The sequence below is a fragment of the Nicotiana tabacum genome, chromosome 10 (genome assembly GCF_000715075.1).
Source record: "Nicotiana tabacum cultivar K326 chromosome 10, ASM71507v2, whole genome shotgun sequence".
Classification (NCBI taxonomy): domain Eukaryota; kingdom Viridiplantae; phylum Streptophyta; class Magnoliopsida; order Solanales; family Solanaceae; genus Nicotiana; species Nicotiana tabacum.
Window position 1 is genome coordinate 53,771,867 of NC_134089.1, and position 15,598 is coordinate 53,787,464.

The window sequence follows — 15,598 nt, forward strand, 5'->3', positions numbered from 1 at the left end:
CCATAAATTTGAAGCCTAATCAATGAAATAACACTATATGAATGAGTTTTATGATCAGCAATCTTACCTCAATGATGTCTCCTCTGATTCCTTCTCCAAAATCCCCCCAAAAGCTCCAAAATCGATTTAAAAATGGTAAAGAAAGGCTGAAAATCGCGAAGGAGGGTTTATATACTTTCTGACCTAGGGATTCCGCACATGCGGTCCTATTTTCGCTTCTGCGGTCTAACCCACCGCATCTGCGGTTTTCACCTAAAGGCCCAATTCCGCATATGTGACAAGACTCTCGCACTTGCGCTATCGCAGATGCGCTCTAGTGACCGCTTCTGCGATTCCAGCTGACTTACCTCTTTGCCGCATCTGCGGCTCCATCTCTGCTTCTGCGAGCCCGCACCTGCGGTCCCCTAGCCGCATGTGCGGTTATGACAGCAATAGAAAATCTTCAGCTGCCAAACCCAACTTAAAATCATCCGTCAACCATCCGAAATCACCCCGAGGTCCCCGAGACCTCAACCAAAAGCACAACCAAGTCATGTACCACTATCCAAACTTATACCAAATTCTATTAGCTCCTTGGGTGATTTCGGACTTAGGGGCGTGTTTGGATTGTGTTTTGGAGGTCGTGGATTATTTAGGCTTGAAGCTTTGAAAGTTAAATTTTTGAAGTTTCCTGTTAATGCCTCAAACAACATCGAATCAATCAAATAACATTGGATTCAAGCCTAAGGTTCCAAGAATATTTCGAATTCCGCTTTTGATCAAAAAGTCTACCAAATCTCGTCCGAATGACCTGAAATTTTGCACACACGTCACATTTGACACAACAAACCTACTGCAACTTTCGGAATTCCATTCCGACCTCTATATCAAAATCTCCCCTATCAACCGGAAAACACCAAAATTTCAAATTTCGCTAATTCAAGCCTAAATTTAATCCGGACCTTCAAAACGCATTTCGATCATGCTCCTAAGTTCCAAATCACCTAACCGAGCTAATCAAATCATAAAATTCAAATCCGAGATCATACACTAACAAGTCAAAACTTGGTCAAACCTTTCAATTTTAAGCTTCAAACTGAGAACTGTTCTTCCAAACCCATTCTGATTACCCTGAAAACCAAAACCGACGATTTACATAAGTCATAATACATCACACGGGGCTAGTCATGCCCTAGAACTGGCGAGCGAAGTGCAAAAGCTCAAAACGACCGATCGGATCGTTACACAAACCATGGATAAAATCCAAAGATAGAAAATATTAGTACTAGAATATACAAATTCTTTTAGAAGCTTCAATTTCTTCACAGACAATCAAAAACCTCAATCTCTTTTTGGAAGTTTTCTGCATGTTTTCCTGTTATGGCCATACTGTCCACATATACCACAAGGAACTTTGGATTTCTTGGATTGTATTTCTGCAGCTGTCTACCATCAACACTTTTTTGGTCTTCCTGTCTGAACTTGACCAACTGGTGGTAGCACGACTTCTTCTAATATTTCTCTAGGAATGTACCAATTGCTCTCGTTGGTTATAGGAAATACCTCTTGTTCATAGGTTTCTACCATGTAATCAATACTAAAGTATACTGAGCGATACTCGTACACACTCATTCCTTCATTTGTCACAACCTTCAACGCATGTGGGCACAACATTTCCTTATGAAATCTACGGCATATGCATGTTCTTTCATTCATATTCACCACATATCGCGTACCATCTTCCAATAGTGTATATAATGAATAACTTGACGACTTTACCTGTAATACGCTCCATTGTATTGAATCAGAATTGATACATTCATCATTATTTCTTAGAGTACAATATCCTACCTTAAGTATACAAAGATGGAGATTCAGGAAGAGACGATGCAAGAATCGACAATTTTCATACCAACTACGACTATTACCTATTTTTAGGGAATATGGAGCGTTTGTTATGAGGTAGTGTTGTAGTGATAAACCTAATATGTTTATATTGATAATTAATAATTAACAAATTATAGAATATTTAGGTCCTAAATATACGCTTACCATACACCAGGAAAAGTTCCATACGTTACTTAAAGATTTGATGACATTCCCCTTAAATGGGGGAAGTTACCTTATTTTTAGAGTATATTTATAACATATATGTTTTACAATTTGTAATTCAAAACCAAGTTGTATATTGTGGAATATTTTACAAATCCTTAAGTAACTATGAAAATTTCCCAATGGGATAGAAGCAGTAGGAATCATAGCTTGCGTGATGGCAATGCTCAGAAGTGCACAGTTAGCCACTAATTAGAGATGTCTTTATTCTTTATCCACTGTTTAAAATGTATTTACTCTTCAGTTAGTGCTTAATAAATTTTTATCCGTCCGGAAGAAAATACTCCTGTGCTACAAATGGGTACTGTGTAAATATTTAGGACATTGTGTCCTTAATTTCATGAATACTGTGTAAATATTAAAGACAAAGTGTCATGTCATGTCCTTAACTTCATATGTGTAGTGTAAATGTTAAGAACATGGCGTCCTTAACTTCATGTGTGCAGTATAAATGTTAAGGATATAATGTCCTTAACTTGCATTTGCACCTTTTGTTGTTAAACTTTAGGACTTCACGTCCTTAACTTCACATATGCAGTATAAAGATTAAGGACATAGTGTCCTTAACTTTATGAGTGTTATGTAAATATTACGGACATGCTGTCTTTAACTTTATAAATAATATATAAATATTAAGGACAAAGTATCTTGTCAAGTGCTTAACTTCATATATACAGTGTAAATGTTAAGGACATGATGTCCTTAACTTCATGTGTGCAGTATAAATGTTAAGGACACCATGTACTTAATATTACACATCACTCATTAAGAAAGCATAAAAATATTTTTTTGTATTAATTTTAATAGAGTAGTAATTATATTTGATCATCATTAAAAATAGGCGTAATACATATGGAGACACCTAAAGTTGGCACGATCTTTAACTTAGACACTTAAACTAGACCTCTTTCCAATTAGACACGTTTCTTAGGCAATTCTCATACCAATTAGACACGTTTTTTGCTGGTGTCATATAGCGTGACTTCAAACCTATTTAGGCGCATGAAGGATTCCAAAAAGTGACTTTTCCTTTCCCAATTAGACACATAACGGTAACATGGATTGTCAATTATTATTTAAACCCCAATCCCTTTCCCAATTCTTAAAAAACCTATTTGTTCTCTTCTCTTCTCAGATTTCTCCAGCAATTCTCCTTCTATACTTGTCAAATCTTTTCTTCTCTTCTCTTCTTTCTCTCATTTCTGTTCTCTTCTTGGTATCAATTAATTTCTTCTCTTCTCTTCTTCCTCTCATTTCTGTTGTTGTCGTGTTTATTAATGTCGAACTTCTCGGAATCGACGAACTCGTCAATGTCACCTTGCGTTGCTGCTCGAATCTGCAAGTGTGGTGTTTCTCCAAAGTTGAATACTTCTTGGACCCAATTAAACCCAGGTCGTAGGTTTTTTGCTTGCAAAATCGGAAAGGTAAATTGTTTGTTCATAATTTGTAAATTCTGTTTTATGAATTATTTTCTTTGATAAAAATTGATTAAAAGTGTTTTGTGATATTTGTAGAAAAAGGGTGGATGTGATTATTTCTGTTGGTATGACGATGAGATGCCTACTCAAGCGAAGAATATAATTTGGGGTTTATTAAAGAGAGTCAAAACTTTTGAAGAGGAGAAAGTTCGAGCAAAAAGAAGACGGGTCCTTTTGACGATTATTGTTGTATTGTTGGTCGTTTTATGGAAACTGTATGATTGATGAATTTTGGTTGACTGATGAGCAAAAAGAAGACGGATTTCTGTTGTTGATTTAAATTTCTGTTTTGAAACTATTGTTGTAATATTCAGATATTGTATAAATACAACTGAATTTTGTTATAAACGTCTGTTTATATTCAGATGTTGAAACCGTTGTTTTAATTTATAGTTGCTGAATTTTGAAAGTGCTGTAATATACAACTTCTGTACAAGGCATAGAACCATAAGATGCAGTTTCAAAATGCAGAACATATAGACTGAAGTTGCTGCATTATAGAGTAATTATTCAGAACATAGAGTAACTATTCTGCCAAAACAAACAAAATAAGGCTGAAGTTGCAGCTGCATAACATATATCCAAAACAGAACAGTAAGATTACACGACTGAATACAACTTAAAGTTTAGTTCCTTCAAAAACTAGATCCCAAAATATAATAGGTTGCTGCTACATAACATATAGACAAAATAAGTTCCTAAGATACTACTTCTTGCTGAAGTTTGCCTTCATCTGCTGCAACTGGGAAGTTGTGACAGCATCTTGACCCTTCCACCTCAAGCCTCTAGCCTTAAAACCAAGGTCAATTCCTGTTGGAGCTGCACTCGTATAAGTTGAACCACTTACCATAACTCGTTGGCTTGATGTTCCGGGCTGCAGTTTGCCAAATAATGAACCACAATCAGTAAGTTATTTGTAAGTCATATTATAGATGAAATATGTATGATCATATACATCTAATATTTTAGTTCCACTTGCAGCTGTGTAGATGCCAAATCCAACATTTTTGGACCTTTTTTGTGCTCCTTTTTCAGCATCTTCTTTACTTGTACCCCTTCCTCTCTTTTGGCTGGTAGTTGCTTTACCTTTTAAAGGAAGTTGACTACCTAATCCTCTTCTAGCAGGCCTGCTCGAATCTGTTGAACTTGGTGTTGGTTGGCTTGAGCTTCTAGCTTCATTAACCCTTCTAACCCTTGTTGTATCAAAGCACACAGAGTTTGTAGGTTGGCTTGAGCTTCCAGCTGCATCAGGTTGGCTAGCACCTTGTGAGCTTTGGCTACCTTGTTGTGAAGGCATCCAATTTTCAGCCTACATAACATTGAGCAACATCAGTGAATAACAGTGATGGAAACAGATTACTACATTCATATGAACAACAGGAAACATGAGATGGCAACAAGAAATATTTGACAAGAAACATTTACCTTACAATATCTTTTGTTATGTCCTTGTTGATGGCACTTGGAACATGTCATTTTCACTCCACACTTGGACAACTTTCCATATTTCTTTTTTGGTTCATCTTTGCCTTTTCTTCTGTTCCTCTGAGGTCTACCAGGCATGAGTTTAGGTTTGGGAGGCTTATCTTAGGATTGTTGGTTTCAGGCCACATCTTCATATTTATCATAGGCTGGATGAAATACGTGTATGTTTTTAAGAAGGTATCCCTCTTATACCAATGCTCTACTGCCTGTTCAGGTTCTTCGTTTATGTGATAGTATGCAAGAACAACATGTTGACATGGAATACCCCTCAACTGCCAAGCTCTACAAGTGCAAACCTTATGAGTGAGATTAACTACATGCTTATGCAGCCCTTCTCCAATCTCAAATCCAACATCAGCATTCCAAAGGACAATACATTTTCTAGCAAGGTCTTTGCTATCCTCTAACAATAGCCTTGCCATAGGTGATATATCAGATATCCAAGTATCAGCAAATTTCAACATATCCACTTGCCTAGTCATTATTTTCCTTCTAATCTCCTCCAACATAGTTATAATTGATTTATGCCTAGAAGCTAAAATCCATGAATTAAAGGTCTCACACATATTATTTTCAACAACATCACACTTGGAATGCACTTCAAAATAAGCTCTAACCCATGACTTTTTTGGATAATATAACAAATTCCTACAAATATCCTTACCAAGTTTGTCCATTTTCTCAAGCTCCTCTTTAAACTTAACTTCATAACTAGATTTAGAGCACCTCCAAAACTGTTTTCTCCTTTCCTCTCCTTTCTATTTCTTATGCCAATTAGACCATATATGCCTGGCACACATCCTAAATTCAGCATTAGGTAAAACTTCATTCAAAGCTGTAGCAAATCCCTACACAATAATTAATTCAAATTACAGCAGCATATTACTACACAAAACAGAATACTTAACAACAGCAGAATACTAATTACTTAACAAAATAACAGAATACTTAAGTACTTAACAACTGAACATATCACATTAATGAACATCAAATACCAAAATTACTTAATAGGCTACTTAAGAGACAACAGAACAGAATACTTACCTTTTGCATATCTGCCATCACAGTCAATCCTTCTCCAGTTCCCAATTGCAAATCATCTTTCAAGTAGTTGATGAAAAAACTCCAGCTATATTTTGTCTCCTGGTCCACAACTGCCCATGCTATAGGAAACATTTGCTGATTTCCATTCTTGCCAACAGCAACTAGAAGCTCACCTTTACAAGCACCCTTTAAGAAACAACCATCAAAACCTATGATTCTCCTACATCCTTCTAACCAACCTTTCTTCAATGCATCAAAGCACACATAAAAGTAAACAAAGAGATTTTTTCCTGGCTCAGTTTCACTGTCCATCCTTACCCAACATGAGCTACCAGGATTGGTCTGTTTTATCATATCAGTATAATCACATAACCTTGCAAACTCCATATTCCAATCACCCATGGACTCTCTGAGAACACACAGTTTAGCCCTATAACAAATTGTCTTGCCAACATACAATCCTAGTTTGTCCATACACAACTCCTGTATTTCCCATATCCTTATGTGGGGCTGCTTAGTTATTTCATCTTTGAATTTCTTTGCAACAAACTTTGAAGTGCACAACTTATTCTTGTTTGAAGTATCACATTTGTGTACTGGGTAGTAGTTCTTTACTTTAAAATCACCTGAATCTCTATCAATACAAGCATAACACACCCATTTGCATCTCTTTGATTTACACTTAGCCCTCACCCTATGTGGTTCATTTGGTCTCAATTTAATCTGCACCTTGTACTCAATTGCATAATTTGCTAATGCTTTCCGAAACTCTATAGCATTCTCAAAAATCATCCCAAGTTCAAATATAGCAACTTCACAATCAGGATCATACCTGACTTTTGTACTCCTCCTTCTTGCTGGTATATCAACACCAGGAATAGCTTCAGGATCTAACTCTTCTGTTCTATCTTCACTATCAGCCTCTGAACTATCAATAAACTGCTCATCACCACCTAATTTACCTACATATCTTGAAGTCTTGTTTCTTCCAATATCCTCAAATCCTCTGTCAATACCTGTTTCTCTTAGTGGTATCTCATCTGTTGCAATTGGGTTTTTCCTCTTCTTACCCTGCCTCTTGCTCCTCCTTTCAGCCCTTAGAGATCTCAATTCATTATCAACATCTGAATCATCTTCTTCAGGAAGAACATCTTCTTCTGATTCACTACTCTCAACATCTGATTGCACTCCATTTTCATTAACATTATGGTCTGGTGGTTCATCTCCATCAACAGCATTTACAGTTGGTTCAGAATAATTGTGAGTTGGTTCAGCATCATTCAAAGTTGGTTCAATAGGAGGCTCAATAGGTGGTTCAGCAGCATTGTGAGTTGGTTCAGTTGGCGGCTCATTAGGTTCTTCAGTATTTGTATTACTCCCAGGTGTTGCCCTAGATTTAAATTGGTCATTACCACCCCCACCTACTTCTGCCCCACATAAAAGACCAACATTTTCTTCGACTACTTCAGGCTGACTCACCCCATGACGCAAATAAACATCCAAAATATCACCATGTTTTAAATCTTTCACAAATTCATATAACTGAAAATCAGAAAAGACTTTGATAAAATCACCATCTTTTTCCTTTTGACAATAAAACCCTTCGACAACTGCATACCCAAGGTCTTTAGCATAAGCAGACAACTCGACAACACTAAAATGGTCTTTATCGATAGCAACAACAAAAACATCTAATTCCCCTTTGCATATTGGGACAGGTTGCTCGATAAATGTACCCCCGTGGTGAAAGCGAGTTAAAATATAGTCATCCTCCATAATATTCCCTTACATAAGACGACAAGGGACTAGCACAAAGGAAAACCCCAAAAAAACCCTAGCTTGAGAAATAACTTGCAAATTACTTAGCCCTAGCTATAACAATAGAAAATAAGGAGAGATTGGACCTTGAAGCGTTGTAAATATAGTGAGAAATCAGTGGAAATACTACATTCCAATACCATTGACCAAAAGAAGAAGAAGATTAACAGTGGTAGGACCTTTCTTCGTTTTCATCGAAGGTAAAAGGAACAATGGTAATATGTTTAGATGTTTGTTTAGGGCTAGTTATATGTATTTTAGTGGAAATAACACCATATAGCTGAGGTGGACAGTGAGGTGGACAAATAAAATGATGTGGCACGATTTATAATGGTTACTTTTGCCACGTAAATGGAGATTGCAGAACACGCGCTTTGTTAATTAATAAGCCAGCAAAAAACGTGTCTAATTGGTATGAGAATTACCTAAGAAACGTGTCTAATTGAAAAAAGGTCTAGTTTAAGTGTCTAAGTGAAAGATCGTGCCAACTTTAGGTGCCTCCGTATGTATTACGCCTTAAAAATACTAGATAAACAGTAAATAACATGTTAAAAAGCGGCTATCCCGCACTATTTCTACCTATTTCATCCGCAAAGCAGCCCATGGTAGGGTAGTGTACCCCTCTTTCTTTTTCTATGTATTTCCTTGCTTGTTTTATGTTACAGTCGAATTCGGAATTGAGGCGTAATTAATTGATTTGTGTTAATTTCTTAAATGACCCAATTTTGTATTATTTGATTTGGCCAGCCGAAGCACATTGGAAATGAGGTATGGGATAAGAAGATTATGGAGATGCTACCTGATCCTTCATCTGCACCTTCTAATTAGGTACTTCCATTTTCGTTCCCCTTTCTTTTTTACTTGTTTTTTTTTTTTTTTTTTTTTAGTTAGGATTTCTGTTTTTCTCTATTTTTAATTGGCCATGTAGTCTGTTTGATTTTGTTAAAATTTGTATTCGACTCCGAGCTTTGATAATGGTATTTCAAACATTTGCTTGTGTTCTACTTTTGCACCTTTCAGGTAATCGTTTAGAATTTAGATTAATGCACCAATCTGCGATTTGATATATATTTGGAATGCGTTATGTTCTATCTCCTGCTAGCTGATCTGAACTTCTCATTCACCCATTCCTATAGATTCTTTTTTGTTAATAAAACGGATGGTTTGAAATTATGAAGCTACTTAGCTCAATTCAAATGCCATGAATGATAGGAAAGTGGGCGTGTAAATTCCAAATCTCAAGTAAGCAGCTCTGGTTTGTATAATTCAGCTTTTAAACATGATGATGGGATGGTTTGAAATTATGCCGCTATTTGGACAGTGATTTGAGTTTTGAAGAACAGTGAAAAATAGATAGCTACTGACCGGAGAATATGGGGCACCACCTAGTGGTATCATCAATGGAGTAGCTGCAGACTGCATCGCTGGAAAAGACGAGGGAGTAAAGACTGAGGAGGCAGAAAAAGGGTTTTGCATATTATGGTCTCAACAATCATTTCTCTGTTCTCGTTGAATATAAGTAAGCAGGGCACCACCTAGTGCCTCATCCTGAATGTACAATACGAACTCTTCAGGAAAAGCAGTGTTTACCCAATTTTTTGAACCAACCCTATTAAGCCGCTGCTATTTAGCAATGCCTTGCATGGGCACATTGATATTCATTAAAAAGAGTGGTTTTTCACAAAACCATTTCTAATTTTCTTGAGAAGGGGGAGCAAGCAACCTAGGAACCTTTAACATTTACAAATGATAATTACGAATCATTGAGCAGCTAGCTGAGAGCATTAGAAGCCAGCCTAGGTACAATGAGATGAAAATACAGCATACTGCAGCAACCCTCATGCCAATTGCCATCACAGCCTGAAGTACCTTGTGTACATATGGCTTGTAGGCGGCTTTCTTCGATTCCCCTTAAAGTTAGAGATTCTTATATCATAACTAAGCATGAACAACTCGCATTGTTATGGGATCAACTTTTTTTAATATGAAATGAAAAATGATCCCATAAGAATGCTAGTTCATGCTGGAAAACTACATAGGAGGCAGTTAGGGCAAAGCTTGAAAACTACATGGAAAGCCATGAAATGTAAGAAATCATTAGCAATGGCATTAGCACTACAGTTGATGTACCTTTTCTTTAACACAACACTCTTGTTCGGATTCCTGGGAACCCGATGGGTTTACTTTGATGATTTGGTGCTTTATTGCCAGTATTTTTTGGAAAATCAGTTATAAAATTCGAGAAATGAATTTGTGAGACAGTAGGACAGAAGCAGTGATCAGCCCTCATGGTGTAGGAGTTTGGAAGTTTTTAGAAACCAACAGTCAAGCTTTTCCTCAATGGTGCAATCAGAATAGAGAATATAAGAATAATCAACTTTTGGCACAACTTGTGGATATGGATTACCCCATGGAAAGCAAGAATGTCCTTACCTATTTAGTCTAGAAGCCAACATTGAGGCTACATCATCGCAAGTTGCAACAGACAATGGCTGGGAACTTAGGTTCAGAAGAGAGTGCTTTGACTATGCAATAGAAAGGTGGCCAGGAAGTAGATCAGGCATGCAGCTTAATAGTAAGTGAGGATACATTGATTTTGGATGCTAGTGGGAATTGAGTACAGGTACAACAAATTTTCAAGAAGTTATATTGTGGATCAAATGCTCCATATATCATGCTTCTGCTGGTGATAGCTCATGATTCCTTTCTAACCCAGTCGAATTTGCAGAAAAGGGGAGTAAACATATGCAGCAGGTGCTTCATTTGACGCATGACATGGAGGATCAAACATTTATTCCTGCATTGCCAGTTACAAGGCAACTACGAGACCTGTCCTGATTTGTAAGCTAGTTGGGTCATAGTTGCAAAAAGGAGCTGAGAAAATTATTGAAGACTGTCCCTACTTGTGTGTGCTGGACTATTTGGGAGGGGAGAAACCAGAGGCGCATTGAAGGGAAATCATCCAATGTACATATGTTGAAGTATACGTGTTATTACAAATTTTAACCGCAACAGAGGAAATTGGTAGAGTTTATAGGCAATATCAGATGCAGCAGGTTAATACTCCTTCTGTACATGGGTATACCCCTTTTTGGTATTGGCCAGCATTGGCTAATTTAGTGCTAGATAATAGTATAAATGACATACTACCCTCCAAGAAGGTTGGAAGTTACCACCCTACAAAAAGGTTGGAAGTTGGTGAATAAAGCTAAAGAGGAAGGAGGTTTGGGTAGGCGGCTCAATGAAGATGTTGGCCTAAAGCTAAACTTCAATAAGAGGCCTTCCATCCAATACAATGAGGTTTGAGGAAAGAAGTAAGAGGCCTTAATTTTTTGGTCAAAACAAAAATCTCATATATATATATATATATATATAAAGCCCATTTTTCTAGCTTTTTGAGATGCAAAATTATGAATAGCATATTTTCTATTATTGATTTCTTCTAAAAATTTTCTTTTATTTAATTTTGATAAACCCCTTTCAACTGAGGCAACTGCTATATGAATTGTTAACACTATTCTATAAACAACAAAGGCATTTGGAAAAGAATGAAGTTTTTCTATCTGATTGAGTATATTAATTAAAGTATATATTTTCCACTTATAAAGAACTTTTCATTTGAAAAATAAGTCATAATGGCTATTTTATTTTAAAGAACGTTCAAGGCTAACCAATTTTGGAGGGAAAAATATATAATTTAAATAATAGAATCTAATTCAAGTTGTTATCATTTATAGATGTAGATCTTGGACCTATGGATGGGATGATATCAAAATATAATCTTTCGCTGCTTAAATGTGCTTATTGCAATGCTTGAAAAACTTAAAGAAAAAACAAGAAGAGAAAGGCAGGGAGATGTTTTCAGCACTCTAGTTTTTACGAATAGTACTCTCAAACTCGAAGAAAAAGAATTTAAAAGTATAATACACATTCTTGGAAGAGGATGCTAAAGGATAAAAATAACGTGGGCCAATTTAAGAGGTTAGCTGTCAAATGTAAATGAGGCAAGAAAATATTTGCATGTAAAGTGATTACTAAAATGACATTTACCGAAAGGATGGTTTCATTTTTCTTTTAATGAAAAATTGCACTTTCTCCTTAGAAATACTCAATATTTTTACGAAAATCAAAAAATATACATATTACTAAAATAAATGGGGCCCCACGAATATGAGGCCTAAAGCAGTTGCTTGGGCTGCTTCACCTTTCACCTCCCTCTGAGTTAAGTTGGTGTGTTCCTTGGCTGGATTGTCTAGGGCATTTTCGGTTAGATCCAAAGTCCTTTTGGGATAAAGTGATGCAAAAGCAAAGTCAGAATAGTTGGATGCTTCTTTAGCTTAATGCATCTGCTGATGCTCTCTCTTGTACTTTATTTTACTAAGATGAACTTTGTAGATTTGCAGCTCATTCAATTATTGGATCTAGTCGAGAATGTCTTTTGCAGGTTGGAGAATAATGTGTAAAAGCTTCAGAGAAATCGTCAATTAATTTGCCCCTTTTACTTGTTGTCATGCCCCGAGCCTAAAGGCGAGACCGGCACCTAGTGCCAATATAAAACTGAATAGAGACTAATGCTGACTAAATGTCAATATAAAGCTGGGCCAGCAAGACCGTCATAATTACTACAACTGATTAGCCAACAAAATATACGTACAAGGCCTACAAGCCCAACATACTGCATTAACTGACAGGATGTGTCTACAAGCCTCTACTGTTAGATGTACTGTGATCAGAACAGGGCCCCGAACTGCACATAACCTATCTACATATATATACAAGATATACATAAAACTTCTAGACCCGGCAACTCCGAAGGACGGGGAGCTTATCGATAAAGCTGAACTCGGGCAAACACCTACTGAGGAGGTCTACCCGTCTGCCTGTCTGAACCTGCACGCATGAAATGCAGCGCCCCCAGAAAGGGACGTCAGTATGAAATAATGTACTGAGTATGTAAGGCAATATGCTGAAGCTGAAACTGAACTGATCATATAATAACTGAAAACAACTAGGAGTCAAAAAAATCTGAAGATATGCTCATCTGCTGATACTGACTCAACTATCTCAATATAGTGAGTAAAATAGCTGTCCGGCCCTATAAGGCTTGGTATATATATATATATATATATAACTGCTCTGCCGTAGTAGGCTCGCTCATAGGCGCTCGACCATACTAAGCTCTGTATCTCGATCAACTAGGCTCGCTCATAGGTGTTCGGCCACAGTAGGATCGGTATATAACTTACCATCTGATCAGAGGTTGCCCAATAGGGGCCTGCCCATCGATTATAGCTCGATGATAATGAAAATACTTTAATAATTTATATATAAATTCTCTGCTCTCTTGATTGGAAGAAGGAAATACTCAATTGAATATGGAGGCCCGATAAGGATAATATCGTAACTTACAAAACCACGCAAATATACGTAACTTGCAAGACTAGCAAAATATACGTAAATTCCGGGATATGAATTTTTCTTTGTGACTCGTTATCGAACTTTTATAATTACAAGACCATGCAAAATGAAGGAAGAGCTTAGCCTTAACATACCTGGAGTAGGGAAAAATCCGTATGATATTCTTGGAACAGGTTGCACCGTACTCCGCTAGAATCGCAAAACGTAATTATGTTGCTAAGACTTTAATAATTCTTGTTGGGTTTTTTTCCGTAGGAATTAATTGCAAAGAAAATGTCTAATATCTACTTCATCCAGCAAGTAATGTGAGGTCCTACGTCTCTGTTCTTAGTTTGGAACATTTCAAATGAAATTAGCATAGTTTGTTTAGTCTTTAAATGAAACACTTTGATTAGTCAAGGTCTTGGAAATGAAATACATTGTATCTTCATGACACCATAGCAAGGAATGACTAAGTCATTCCTTATAACATTACAAGCTTCCACGTGGGGTTGGGGGTGGGATAATTAATCTTTATCCACTTATTATGTAATTAGGTAGTGTCCCGTTACCCGGTAATTAACCAATTATCCGTGTAATTAAGAATTATCTCAAATTACCTAAAAATATTACTCATTTTATATATATATCATATTATCATGGCCATGTGATACCTTGTATGGTACTAGTCCATAATTATCGGGTATTATCGCTCGACACGTATTTTATCCCAAATTGGCCACTTTTAATGAAACTCGTTTTCTTTAATTCGTGTACCCTTTATCCTTCATGAAACTTATTTATCGCTTGTTATAAATAGCATAAATATGTTAGCCTCAAGATAATCTCATCCCCGAGTTTATGTCAATTAACTGAAGACGAAACTTTTAACGTACGAAAACGCAAGATGTAACACTTGTACTCTGTTTACATATTGTGCAAGTCTTTGGTGGATTTGGGTGGAACTCGTAAACCTACATACTTCATTAGCTTGTTCACGAATAAATTTAATTAGAAATCAGTGAAGTTGAGTGTGTTTGATGCAAACTCTTGTTTTCTGGTTTAAGCAGAGCAAGATTCCCATCTTACGTAATTGGAATATAAAGCCAAAAGGAAGTTGCGACTGCCATGACATGGCTCCAAGGTCTTGCATAGTGAAGTCCCTTGCATTGCTGTGTTTGAGAGAGCAACAGATAACGACGGTAGGCTTTGGCAGCGGAGCAAGCCTATTGCCTTTATTTGACATTCTACCTTTTTATTTGTGCTTTATGCTGTATTCTGGGGACTATGGATCTCATTGTTCTTGTTGTGTTCCCATTCAACTCTATTATATCAATTTCAAGTATCTTTTTTCTGTTTATCAGAGTTTCAAGCTTCATAATCTGCTGATGCATGTAAACTTCAAGTTTTCTCCTCATGACAATAAAAAACATGCTTGGCCAGAAGGTTCCTTTTTATTATGGCTGAAAAATGTTTAGCTAGCATGAAGGTTGAATAGGTTTATGTGGCAACACTGTTGTAGGGTGTATCAGAAGTTCTACTCACTGTGTATTTTTTCTTGCGATGATGCAGGCGCCTATGAAATTCTCAGGACCTGTGGGAATAAGGAAAATGTCTTAAAGTTCTCCTTGGGTGAACTCATGTTGAGAGGACTTTACATCAGTTTTCTTCCTTCACTTGATGGTTTGTCCGCGGGTGATGAACCTTAAACGTTAAGGTTAATTGAATGTGCCAGAAAAATAACAGAACAACGTTGAGCTAAAAGATTTGGTGATTGTTATGGAAATTAATATTTTTGGCCTGGTTTGCTTGGTAATTTGGTGAGGTTTTGGTTTGTAGTTGGACTTGATGGAATTATGGTTTGCTTGGTAATTTGGTGAGGTTTTGGTTTGTAGTTGGTCTTGATGGAATTATGGCAAACCATACTACTGAAGGTCCTGAAAATGCTCTTAACATCAGTTTCTGTTTAAATGCGAGTGTCAGTAGAAATTGAAGTGAAAGTCGGCCCTTGTAGAGGGTTATAAAATGGTGTTTGAAAGCTAGCTCGTACAATTTCTACCTATTAATATCCCAAAAGGAGTTGCTAGTATGAGAAATAAAACCATACGTTTTCACTTGTTTTAACTAGGGAAAGATGAAGAGGGTAAAAGGTCTTAAAGAATCAGCAAGTTATATATCTAGCAGAAATATAGAACTATCAGAAAATATATCCTTTTGTCATGACTATCATTTGTATTCATATGCCTAATCATGACATAAGGGTAAAGGATAAAAGGGAATGGAAA

At 36.6% G+C, this 15,598-nt stretch overlaps 2 long non-coding RNA genes across 3 annotated transcripts; both read left to right on the forward strand.

The window, feature by feature from the left end:
• The first annotated feature begins 8,532 nt into the window (after positions 1–8,532).
• On the forward strand, positions 8,533–15,284 carry LOC107776978 (uncharacterized). Of its 2 annotated transcripts, XR_001646110.2 has the most exons (3): positions 8,533–8,744; positions 14,384–14,515; positions 14,886–15,284. It is a non-coding gene; the product is annotated as an uncharacterized LOC107776978 (long non-coding RNA). The 2 variants fall into 2 exon arrangements; XR_001646109.2 differs by lacking the exon at positions 14,384–14,515 and having other exon boundaries at positions 14,886–15,207.
• On the forward strand, positions 8,771–12,415 carry LOC107776979 (uncharacterized). The gene is made up of 2 exons (XR_001646111.2): positions 8,771–10,539; positions 10,645–12,415. It is a non-coding gene; the product is annotated as an uncharacterized LOC107776979 (long non-coding RNA).
• Positions 15,285–15,598: the final 314 nt, after the last annotated feature.